Consider the following 13,969-nt stretch of genomic DNA (forward strand, 5'->3'; position numbering starts at 1 on the left):
CCCATGGAAATCATACTTCTTTCACCTCCTCCAATTATTCTCCCTACCCCACAAGTTCTTAAAAGTTTAAGGTCACTCGAGCCATATTGGCAAGTGAAGGTCTAGGTGTGGTCACATCTTGGAGATGTAGTCACATATTGACAGGCCAGGAGAGTTGGGTGTCAAAGTCTTGAGAAAGTTAGTGGCTCAACTACTTTCTAAGTCACATAGTGAGTTCTTTTGGAACACCTATGAAACAGACTATGACAAGACCCTTAATGATCTTATCTATTTGCTAAGATCAACTTCCTGAAACTTGATGGACATTGACAATAGTGACACAGGAAATCCAGAAAAGCATTCTCTTCCCAATGGAAAGGGATCGGCCATAGTCAACTCGGTTGAACAAATGGTAAAGAGAAAAGTCTAAGTCTGTGATAGTCTCGTGTACCATTATCAAAGGGTCCATATGTTTATATTGCCAAAGGAAGGGGTATTGGTTGCGAAGCTGCCTAATTTACCTAAGGATGTTAAAGTCAATAAGATTGACTCTACTTTAGGTAAAAGTCCACTATCTAACTCTATTAACTTTCTATTCTGAGATTCTTGATGCATGATGTGACTGGGTCACATGGTGATGTTTTAAGAATCAAAGAAAAGTGAAAAAACTTAAAGAAAGAATATGCTGAATCTGATCGCATAGATGGATTTCTATCGCGTAGTTTGAAGATCGGATTCTTGAGCTACTTCTTAGGAGTTATGAGGTATTGCTTAGGAATAGATAGCAACAAGTTTTCATATGGATTGTAAGGATAAGTTTTCCGCATAGTTTTAAAATAAAAGAAATTTTTTGATTTTATTTATTTTAAAATATCCTTACAATGGCATTTGAGGAAAAATTATTGCTTATATGATTCCATTAATAGCAAGAGTGGAAATATGAAATTGATTCCTTCATTTGTGGTAATGTCTAAATTTACCAAATAAGGAAAGACTCTCATCATCCAAAGTCTCAATTGGACCGGGACTTGGAATCATGCAAGTTGTATAGCATGATGAATGAGAACTTTCAAGTATTTGAAAAATTAAGACTAATTACTTGTTCACATGGATATGTGAGTCAAGTAATGGACTAAGGGATCGAGCACATAGTCATGTGCACTGATCAACTCCACCACAAAAGATGTAAGGCTATTCGTCATAGTTTACTAAAGCTCAGTAAATATGATTATACTTACAAGCGTAAGTGTAACTCTGAGACATTGGAAAAGGTTCCAATGCATAGCAGAGCGGATAAGAAGAATCAAATTAGGTAGAAGGATAAAAGTTTCTCAAGTCTGAAAAGATGGGAGAGTACTTTAGTATCAGTTTTGTGATCATCTTAATGATTAAAAAACCATATCAAAATTAGTTCTCTAAGGAAGTCTTAGTGCATTCTTATGACTAAGAAGAAGGGATCTTGAATTGTTGAAATGGTTAAATCAAGAAGATGAGTCATACTTCGTTCCAATACAAGTCTTAGAGTCGTACTCCAAGATTGTAATTTGAGTGACATGTCTTAAAGAAGGTTTAAAACACTTATCAAATGTAAGAGTAAAAGTTTTCTACTCTTGTACATTTGAAATTGGTAAGTTGTGATGTTTTGGATAAAACAAAGACCAACTAAGGCCAATTGTGTGAAGTGTTTGTCTTGATTAGAATCCGCACTATCTCTTGGATGTTTGACAAGGGAGTCTTATAGGTCAAGAGGACAGTGGGAGTCTTAAAGGTCTTGAAATTCTCAAGAACTAATCAAGAATGAAACCTGAAGTTCTTCACTAGCACACGACTTGAGGTTTATAACCTATCGTGTTGACATATTCTGTGCCCATTCTAGTTAAAGTTGGCTTTGCATATGAGTTCTTAGAGTTCTCAATGTGTTGCACAACAACTTGGAAGCAATGGTAGGCCCTTGAGCTGCCAGGTGGCAAGAAATTAAGATTGAGTTCAATCCATATGGTTTTGGATTTGTCATTATCCTTGTCTTGTGATTATGGTTTTGACAAATTCATATGGGTAGGAACTCATACACCAATAAATCTAAGTGTCATAAGGTTTCTCTCTGATTCATGAAAATGATGGTGAGGAAACACTTCCACTAAGTAGATTTTAGCTAGATAGCAATTGGGATATTTGCATTCTCAAAGTCGTTAGTGGAGCGTGTGTGGTTTACCGGCACACTAACTTGGACTTGTGAGAAGTGGCAAAAAGGTCTAACCATTATGATTACGACATCCCTCTTCATAATTGTTTAGACACACAAATGTGCTATCTAAGGGAAGGTGTATGTTTTTTGATAAAGTCTTATCAAAACAATCTAGTATCAGAAATCTGAACTTTGGTCAGAAAGTCAATAAAGTATTGATTTCTAGAAGTCGAGCTTTCTGAGTACATGTCAAAGCTAGTGGGAGCATAAGTGTTATGCTAATAATCATCATGTTAGTGGGAGCATGATAATTACGATAAGTATTGCAAGCTAGCAATGTTAATTATAGAAAACAAAAGGTTTCAATTGGGAAAAAGTTGTTTTGCTATAATTAAGGGAGAGGAAATTATACTTCATCTCAAATCTATAAGCTTAGATCGTGAGGTTTTAATCATTTAGTCAAGGATATATATGAATTTCATGTTGGAATGGCTCAACATAAGGAAATTCTGTATATGGGTCCATTATTTGCGTTCTTAAATTCGATTATGATTACGACATCCCTTTTCATAATCTGAATTATGAGAACTTGGCAAATAGAAATGGAAATGTTATAGCAAAAGACTGGTTTAGTCTTTATGTGAGACATCATGAATCGTGTCCCATATGCTTCGGATATAGGATCGATTACATGTGCTATATTCATCCGTTCTAAAATTTTCCAAATGCCTAGGGCATTAAGAAGGGAAAAGGTTTAGAACTGGATATGACTAAAAGGATTAAACAATTGTCGAGGAAAATCTAAGGTTTACCAAAGATTGGTTGCTCAAGGACAGTTGGAAGTATAGTGATAATTCTGGAAGGACCATATTGACATAATCTGTAAGGAGGCAACTCTTGTTCAGAAGTGATAGTCAAAATGGAATCTGGAAATGTTTCAAAGTTAGAATTTTAAATCTGTATAAGATTAAGGAAACTTAATGCAAGAAGGATGTTTCCAAGGAATTGATCTCCTTTGGAATACTCTGTAATGATTGTTGCCAAGTCTTTCTGACTTTGTGCATAATCATTATAAGAGGATCAATGCATATAAGTTTAGAATCTAACAGATTTTAGTAAATGGCATGAATTTGGAATTCTTGCATTTGCAGTAAGGATTTGGGAATGTGAAAATAGAATCATTGAAGATTATGTTCAATTGATCTAGTTCACAAAGTAAAGATCATAGACAAACATAGTATGCATACTTGGTGTATGGCATAACTAGTGTTTAGAAAACATAGTGTACATGCTTGGAGCATGGGACAACTATTGTTTTAAATTCAAGAATAATGTTGATAGCTGAAACAATATACAATAAATAATGTGTAATCATATGGTGATAAATAAAAAGTGTTTTATTTATATTCATAAGCTCTGAGACCATATTGGATTCAATTATTATTGTGTTTCACTTTGCATGTTTTGACTTCCAGAATAAACTAGGTTATTCTTCCGGAATGACTACGTTATTCAAACCATCCACAGTTGGTCATATGTTGGAAGTAGATATGAATTAAGACTGTCATGGGTTGGCTTGTAGAGGTCTAAGTTGTTGGACAAAGGGCTACAACACTCATGAGTGCTCATAAGTTCTGAGTATTGGATTCAACCCGCGCTCATTGGAATCACTTCATGGATTTTATCACGAGTGATCATGAGACGATAATATCTTATATTCTTCAAACCTAGAGATATGAGTTGTTACTATGAGTTGATAGTACATTGATTACACGAAACGCATTGGTAACTCGATGTTATAAAACGTGTCTTTGTGTATGATTCAACAAGTAGTAGAACAAGCCATATGAGTCGAAGTTTATCCATTCCTTTTACCTTCGGGATGAAAGCGATATCTATGGGCCCCTCAATGATTTGATGATGACAAATGGAAGTGCTCGGCCGGGCAGGACTGATTTGATTTGTTCAATTAGTCAGTCGTCATAAATCGGAAATCGGGAAACAACAAATGGACAGAGAGAATGATTATAATCCATGTCTCAGTCCATATGATATCTAGAATGGAGGAATATATGATCCCTTATCTAATGTACAAGTCATTGACAAGATCAGAGTTCATCTACAAGGTCAAATTTCGACAGAAGCTTTTGAGAGCTACGATTGCTAGTTGGTTCCTGAATACGCAATAATAGTTTTAGACTTATCCAAGTGGGAGACTGTTGGATTAATGTCTAAGTCCATAACTATAATTGGTAAGACTTGACCCGACCCGGCATGGTCCATTTGGGTTGCATGGCATCATGCACTTGGATAGACTATAATGAGAGAAATAAGACACTTATGGTTATTAATATATTATAAGTTCTAGTATATTAATAATAAGAATAATAAGATTATTTAATTAGTATTGATCAAGAATTAATCTAGGATTAATTAAGTGATCAAAAGAAGACTAATTAAATATATGGGTTGATTGTACAAATCATCCATACTTATATAGTGGGCTAATGCTCCATGGATTATCTAGTTGGGCCAAAACCCATATGATGCTCCATGGATGCTCCATGGTGTATTTGAACCCATGGATCCAAGGAAATGGAAAGTCATGACAATTAGGGTTTACCCTAATTGTAACACTATATAAAGATATTATTCTTCCCAAAATCGGCCACTAGATTATTCTAGAGAGGGCTAGCCGATTTTATGAAGTGTAGAATTCTCTCAAGTTATTACAAGTGTATTTGGTGTTGTGTGAACCATTTGAGGTGTCACACTTGGGGCACTAGGCACTCAAGCTTCATGAAGACATTCTACATCAAAGAGGTATGTATTCTATCTTGTTATATTGATATTTTTGTATGCTAGATTAGGATAATACCTTGGATGCTCATATTGGCATATATAATAGAGAAAACATAGATCCAAGGTATTTAGGGTTGCATGTACACTTAGGAGTGTTAGAATGCTCATAACCCAACAATTACGGAAACCAATAATTCCCGAGTGGAAATGGGAAAGTATTACCATGGATTTTGTGACCAAGTTACCCAAGTCATCCATGGATTGGACACTATATGGGTAATAGTTGACAGACTGACGAAATCCGCTCATTTCCTGCCAATAAAAGAATCCTACAAGATGGAGAGATTGACAAGAATATACATTCGAGAAATCGTGAGACTTCTCGGAGTGCCAGTGTCTATCATCTCAAACAGAGATAGTAGATTCACTACACGTTTTTGGCAATCACTTCAGAAAGAACTGGGAACCCATCTCGACATGAGCACTGCTTATCACCCACAAACGGATGGTTAAAGCGAACGAACCATTCAGATGCTTGAAGACATGCTTCGCGCATGTGTGATAGACTTTGGGAAGTCCTGGCATACCCACTTACCCTTAGTTGAATTCTCATACAACAACACTTACCACTCGAGCATCAAAGTTGCTCCTTTCGAGGCACTGTATGGACGTAAGTGTGGATCACCGTTGTGTTAGGCTGAGGTAGGTGACACCCAGCTAGCGAGAGAACTAGCATCAGACAAGACATTAACGGGACCTAAGATCATACATGAAACCACGGAAAAGATAGTTTAAATTAGAGCTCGACTACAAGCATCACGCGACCGACAGAAGAGCTACGCTGATAAACAACGAAAGCCCTTGGAGTTTCAGGTCGGGGATCGAGTGTTGTTAAAAGTTTCTCCATGGAAAAGAGTTATTCATTTTGGAAAGCATGGAAAATTGAATACACGATACATTGGACCTTTCGAGATTCTTTCCCGAATTGGTCTAGTAGCATACAAACTGCAGATACCCGCTGATCTCAGCAGCGTACACCCCGTTTTCCATGTTTCCAACCTAAAAAAGTGATTATCCGATGAAACTCTCGTCATTCCCCTTGATGATATTGAAATCAATGAGAATCTCCTGTTCGTAGAGGAACCAATCGAAATCATGGACAGGGAGGTGAAGCGTACCAAGCAAAGTCAAATTCCGATTGTGAAGGTACGGTGGAACGCGAAGCGTGGGCTAGAATTCACATGGGAACACGAAGACCAGATGAAGCAAAATTACCCTCACCTACTCTCGCATTCGCAAATTTAGCTTTCAACAGAATTTCGAGACGAAATTCCCTCTTACGGGGGGATGATGTCACAAATAGGAAATTCGATGCCTTGTAAACATGGAACAATGATAACAAATGTGAACCAACGATCTGAAAGCATGTATGATGCTTGTTTTATAACAACAAAACTTCATCAAATACTTTATTCTAGCCCTACAAATGGTCAACAAAGAATTAGAAACCTTTGAAATTCCAATTTGAGTTCACTTTGAAGTAGGACTTCCTTATTTTACCTAATGGACCAATGAGCTTCCAATTTAACTATCTTAAACCTAGAACTCTCAAATGGGCCCTAATTGGACCTATATACAAGAAACTTAACATTTTAGGCCTTATGAGCCCAAAATAACGTAGATTAACTTTAATGGGCGTTATTGGACCAAAACAAATTTATATTAGACCTAATAGGTCATAAAAATCATTCCTTGATTTTTATTGCGCCAAAAATCACCTAACCTAGCCATAAAATGGACTTAAGTATTCAAGGCTCAAATTTTCTTTCTTCCCTCTCCATTCTCGGCCCAAACCCATCTAGAGGAAGAGTTGACTTGTGTGGGTGCCACCTCATTTTTGCATGGAGGTTTTCCATGCAAAGTCTCATGCTTCCATGCACCTATCTCATCACTCACTCTCTCTTCTTTCCTCTCTTTCTTCCTCTCGGCCGAACCCAAGCAAGCACACACACTTCACTTAAAATTCTCTCAAGGAAACTCTCTTCACTCCTCTCCAAATTTTCAAGATCTAAGAGACTTTCAAAGAGATTATTCCACAAAAATGATCATCCAAGGTAATTTTATATTTGGATCCATGGTCTAGCTACTTCATTTCATCCAAAAATCATCTCTTAATCCATTCAAATTCATGATCTTTCATCTCAGAACACACTAAGTTCGAGATCCATCCAAGAAACTTGCTAGGGCCGAAAATAACACCAAACTTCTCCTAATCTTCTTCAAAATCGAAACCATAACTCAAGGTGAGCTTCATACTTCTTTCTTTTTGTTTTTCATGAGTTTTATGCGGGAGAATACAAGAAAATGTGTAGATCTATGTGTATCTGTATGCTATGTGTGATTTTATGCATGTATGTGTGTGATTTCATGTGTTTTTGTGATGAATATGTTAACAAAAGGGGTGTAAACCCGAGACCTATGGCATGAGAAAGGAAACAAACATAATCTAATCTATTTTACACCAAACAAGTCAAGAATGATAGCTTATAAGGTTATGATGAACATATTCTAACATAAAACCATTTTAGGGCTTAAATTGTCAAAAACACAAAACTTGGGTTACAAATCGACAAGTCACGGTTTCTTGAGGGTCAAAACAGTCAAAACAGTTTCTATAATCATTTTTCTGAATAATAGATTTTTCAAGGGACTTAAAATGTAAATTTTTAGCTTAATGGGCTAATTTTGGGCTTTTCGGCCCAATAAGCCTCAAAATGCGAAAAATGATAATTTAAAGGGGCTGAAATGAAACTTTCTGTAAACAGGGGGAAATTAGCATAACAAAATATTTTAAGGGTCAAAAATGCTTTTCACTGTAAAAACGGACCAAAAATGCAAAGTTTTTAGATTTTGGGCCAAAACTGTAAAAGTTGAGAAAAATGGGGTTCTAACTGAGAAACACCATTCTGGAAGGGCTGAAGCTGCCAACAAAATAAATTTTGGGGTAGAACTATCTTTTCAACATGTTTATGATACAAAAGTGTCAAGAAAATGTTTTAAGGAACTAAACATGAAATTCTTTTATATAAAAGGACCAAAAGTATTATTTTTATAAAAGAAGGGTAGTGAAAAGATCAAATTCCACTTTTAAACAAATTAATACATTAATACAAAATATAAGATCCACGATTACCAACGAAACGGAAAAACAAATACACTTTTAACAACAAATATCATTACAAACGAAGTGATTCGGTCTCGAATCAATACAAAACAACAAGCGCTAAACCCAAACCACCTAAATAAATACGCGATAACTACGATGAGCCAATTTACAAACTTTGGGTTTGGAAGTTTCAAATCATGCTTGTTGGGCCTTGCTAGCCCATTAACATGATCTTTGGGCCCAAAGGGAATATGCTTATGTGCTATTGGGTCTCCTATGACCCGATTTCATGTAAAAGGACTTCAATGGCTCTAATGTGCTATTGGGCCCTAGTGGCCCGTTAGTGTTGCTAGTGACGTCAAGAAATCAAATGTGAGTTGGGCCAACGTGCCTTTCGCATCCACGACAACCTAAAATAACTCATGGAAATAACGGGACTTTGTACTCCCCCTTTTCCTCGTTTGTTAGTCTTACGAGAAATCAAGATAAACATATTCAGGACGTTATTCAAGAGTAATCATGGTTGTGGTTTAAGTGAGTAGTAACGGGCGATGCTTTTAAGGATCGTTCGAAATATGTAGTTATAAACTAGTCATGTTCTAATGCGTGGTTATAACAACTCACAAACACAAATTAATCCAACGCCACCCGAGTTATCAAAATCATTCGTCGTGACGGTATAACAATTGAGAAATCACTGTATTTTATATATTGGGAAAACATTGGGTTTTCCTAGGAAGTTCAACATATTCACTTGCGCGATTTATACTAAAGTTCAACATTTATACATGTTTTGAAAATCAACAAGCATATATTTACGGATCTTCACACTTTTATTTTATAAACAATGATCTTTTTAGAAAATATCGGATTTACCGGGTTTTACAAACTACACCAAATCATTTTATCACAACATTGCTTATGAACTCACCAACATTTCATATGTTAACGTTTTTTTTTCAAATTAACTTGTATTCTCAGCTAACAGGTAAACTGAAGAATAAGTACCGAGTAATGTCTGGGTGTTTTTCTTATGATATCTATCAGATAATCTATGTTATGAATTTGAAATGTTCAAAACAATGTACTTGATGTAAACAATATCAGTTGTATTATTTTAATGCATGGTGATGATTTATGTTAAGATTCATGTATATTCATTGTGATGGTATTCAATTTAAGTCACAAGAGCCCTCGGATGTTTCGCTGTCTGGTTCGTTAGTGCGACAGGTTAGTATCAGAGCTCTGTTTATAGTGAACTAGCATATCTAACCACACATTGATATGCAACTATAAACCAAAAAGAGGGACTAAAACAACTCTGAACAAAACAAGCAAAACACAATGATAAAACATCATTTCTTGTGTGAATTAGGAAAAAGAACATAATACCGAACCAAATAAGATAATGCTAGCATCTCGGCTAAGCCAGGACTGTTCATAGTCGTATCAAGGATTGGATGTAGCCTCATCAACTGCATTTCCTCCAAGGCACAACTATCACATGTCCCAAGGAAATCGTGACGGCTAGGGAACCTAAAAACATACCCCCTTTATCACCAAGAAGAGAACCTCAGCTCAATCTATACAATAATTGTAGTGCCTTAGGAATAATGTTATCAAATTTACACACTCTCGCAGACAGCATGGTTGGTTTCCACCACCCCGGAGATCCTTATTTCCCAAACTAGGGGAATAATGGATGGTTGGACGAAGAACCTGAAGAAGAGCCCGAGGAGGAAACAAACGAGGAACCTGAAGAAGAAATTGAGGGTGGACCTACTGAGCCAGTAGAGGAACAGGAGGAGGAGGAAGCCGAAGGAGGTCTTGAGGAGGAACCCTACAATAACGAAGAGGGTCATTCGGACGCGGAGTCCGAAGTCATCAACCCCCTTGTCCGATTAGAGTGCCTACTTACCGGGTGGGTCCCACTGGTCCTACACCCCCCTGGGGTATCAATCTTTGGAGGTGGAGCAGATAGCAGGGACAGCGACCCCTGTTCGACATGTCATGCGAGTTCTTTGACCTGAGGGATGGAGTACCAACCGATCGTGCCCTTCCAGTCATGGTGAGACGATTACGGAACATAGGTGACCTAGCTCAGAGTACCGCCGATTAGGTAAGCCAGATGTGGACTAGGGTTGAGCGTGTAGAGCAGGAGACGCAAGACATCCTCCGAGAGTTCCACATGAGGCAGGTAAGGTTGGAGTCCCGACTCCAAGATGCAGAACGACAGGTGGCTCGTCTTCAGGGATCATCCACTTCCTCAACACCACCCCCTAGCTCAGCACCACCCCCTGGCACATCCCACTGCAACTAGGGTTAGCCATATCAATCCTTAGTACTAGTACTATGATCTATGCTATGTACCATCGAATCTATGTTTAAGTGATTACACTACTCATAGAGCCTTTAAACTACCAAACTTGTACCGCTTATGTATGCTCTTTCAAGCAAAATTTTCATGTATCAAAGTGTGGATAATAGTAATGAAAAATTTCATATGTTTACTGTGATGTTTTGATCTACTATGTGTTACATATCCATGATTGTGTGAAAATTTGTGAAATTACTTAAGTTTGTGCCACACACCTAGTTTATGGGATCACAATCTCACAAAAATCACAGACACTCAACATCTTTTCCGTTCCATGGCAGAAAGATGCCTCGACGACCAACCCGTAGAAACCCTGAGCCAAACCCGCCCGAGTTCAACTCTGTTGCTTTCCAGGCAACGGTATCTGCTACAGTCACCATGGCTATGGCACAAACTCACCAAGGGAACAATGGAGGAGTCAACGGACAAGGGGTTGGAAGTGTTGGATAAGGTGTCTAAGTCCATAACTTATTTGGTATATACTTGACCCGACCGGCATGGTCCATTTGGGTTGCATCTCATCCAAACTATTATGGATAATTTTATGAGAGTTATACACATATGTTTATTAATATATTATGAGTTATAATATATTAATATGAAGTTACGTTATTTAATTAGTTTTAGTCTTAAATTAATTATGAATTAATTTAGAGATTAAAAGGAATACTAATTAAATTATGGGCTATTTGTTTTATATAGTGTGGGCTAATACTCATTTGTTAATGGGCTAGGCTTATGTGGAAGTCCATGGATGATCCATGGAGCTTTTAACCCATGGATCCTTGGAAAAGGAAAAGACATGGGTTATTAGGGTTTCACCCTAACCATGCACACTATATAAGCATGCTTATGGAGCATGAAATGGAGCCTAAGAGAAAACTAGTGAACTAGTGTGTGTGTGCATGTGTGTGGCTGATTTTATACAAGGTGTATACTCTCTCAAAGTTTTCCAAGAGTTTGTGGTGTTTGTGATTCCATTTGAGGCATTCACACTATTGGTGCTTGGCCCTCAAACTCCTTAGAACCAAACTCACCAAAAGGTATGTAATCTCTTCTAACTCTTTTATGTTGAAATGTTCCCCATGCCATGTTAGATAGGTTATAAACCTTGGAAAATTATTATTTTGCATGTATTTAGACAAACATAGATCCAAGGTTTATTAGGGTTGCATGCACACTTAGGAAGTGTTAGATTGCTTAAAACCCAACAGTTGTATCAGAGCCTAGGCTTGCTTGTTTGATACTTGATGCAAAATAGTGAAAAAAAGTCGAAATCGTTGCTGTTAGCATGGTGGACTCGCCGAGTCCATTAGGGGGACTCGACGAGTCCAAGGCAAACTTCAACCTACTCGGCGAGTAAGTTCATGCACTCGACGAGTAGGATCGAAAGAGTGCAGATTCTCGACTTTTTCTGCTGGAAATGGACTAGAAACATTACCCTAAACTGTTTTGGTGTTATAAAACTTATTTTAGTTGGTGTAATGGTTGTTCTAATCCATTTGCAATAGCATATATCAAAATTCCATGATTTTATGTGTTCATATAATTCTTGAATTTTTGATGATCATGTTCATGTTCTTATGAATTTAGAAAATGATAGGAATTATTTGCTGAATTGTTTAGGATTAATTCTTTATCATTTATGTGTTTTAATGGAGTCCATAATTTGTCCTCAAGTTATGGATTACCAAAGGTCACTTTCATTTAACACACACTTAAAACACATAAGTTACATGAAAATGAAGAGTCTTCATTTTTATGAACCTTTAATTCATAAGTTATGAAATGAAGAGTTTTGCAAAGTTACAAAACTTGCCCTCAAGTTTTGGAATTTGTAAAGTTTCACACACTTTAATAAACTTTAATTCCAAACCTTAGAGTTTTAATTCAACCCTTATACTATTTATAACATTAATGGTTAATTATTATATATATGTATAAGAATAAGTCGTTTTACCGTTAGTAGGCCTCATTCACGAAGCCGGTCTATAAGGTGGGTATAAGGTTGTTGCCTATAAAATGGCGACTTAATGGGTGTATACTCTCACCCACCGCTTGCTTGATCGGTGGAGGGTCGTTAGCCGAACGGGTAGAACAATGACTTTAAATCCTCATTAAAAGTATAATGAATATTATAAAATAACTAAACTCTTTTAATTCCCAATCTTAGTTATTTTAGGAAAAATGTGAACATGGTGCTAGTCCATGGAATTCACACTTTGTACCTTACCAAGTCGTTGGTGGAGCGTGTGTGGTTAACCGACACACTAACTAGGACTAGTAAGGATCACGAAGGGTGACTTAATGTTTGTCATAGATCAATGGAGCGTGTGTGGTTAACCGGCACATTGATTAGGTGATAATATTAAGAGTACCAAGTGAATTAGCATGGTTATTCACACCTTGTTTTGTGATCCTCGGCATCCCAGTCACAAAACTTGAAGGGCACAATCGAGATTGAAACATGCCATTGAAAAGTTCAATGAATCTCAAAAGAATCTAGGAATTTCAAATCCAATTAAACCTAATAAATCATCTCGTTTTCATGGTGGAAATTGGTGAATCGTCATTCACCTACCTTTCAAATATATTATTACTTAGATTACGGCATCCCTCTTCTAAGTGTAATATATTGTGATTGGATCCTATCCTTAATATTACATTTGGGTGTCTTATTAAGGATCCTAAATATCTAATCTAAACTTACTTTCTTCTTTCAGATGTCTTCCAACACTAATGCTTCAGGCTCTAACCCAACTGGTTCTTTCTCTCTCATGAATCTTTGTGGGAGGGTCATCTTTGATGGTTCCAACTTCATGGATTGGATTAGGAACATCAGGATGGTTACTCGTTACGAGGACAAGGAATATGTCCTCGATAAGGAGTTAAAAGAACTTGATGAGTCTACTGCTACTCCTGAGGAGATCGCTGAATTCAGGACTCATGAGAGAGATGCTACTAAGGTGGCATGTATCATGATGGCCACGATGACAGCCGAGCTCCAAAAGTCATATGAAGATTTCTACCCTTTTGAGATGCACCAAGACCTGATGGAAAGGTACCATCAGAGTGCTCGTCAGGAGCGGTATGAAATAATCTCCTCCATAATAACTACCCGCATGACGGATGGTGAATCCGTCACGGGCCACATGCAAAAGATGCAAAGGTATGTGGACCGTTTGCTGAAGCTGAATGTTAACATCCCCGAGGAGTTGGAAATTGACATCATTTTGCACTCCTTGCCTTCTTGTTATGATCATTTTCGAATGACATATCATATGAACAAGGAGGAAGTTACCCTCAGCAAGCTTCAAGGACTCTTGAAAACCGCTGAAACCGGTCTTAAGGGTAAAACGGTTGTTACCTCTACTACTCCTACTCCAACTTCTACCCCTGTTTTAGCTATTGGGCAAGGCAAAGGGAAAAAGAGGAAGCACCCTTCGAAGGGTACCAAGGG

The sequence above is a fragment of the Lactuca saligna genome, chromosome 9 (assembly GCF_052625555.1).
Source record: "Lactuca saligna cultivar CGN05327 chromosome 9, ASM5262555v1, whole genome shotgun sequence".
Taxonomy (NCBI): Eukaryota; Viridiplantae; Streptophyta; class Magnoliopsida; order Asterales; family Asteraceae; genus Lactuca; species Lactuca saligna.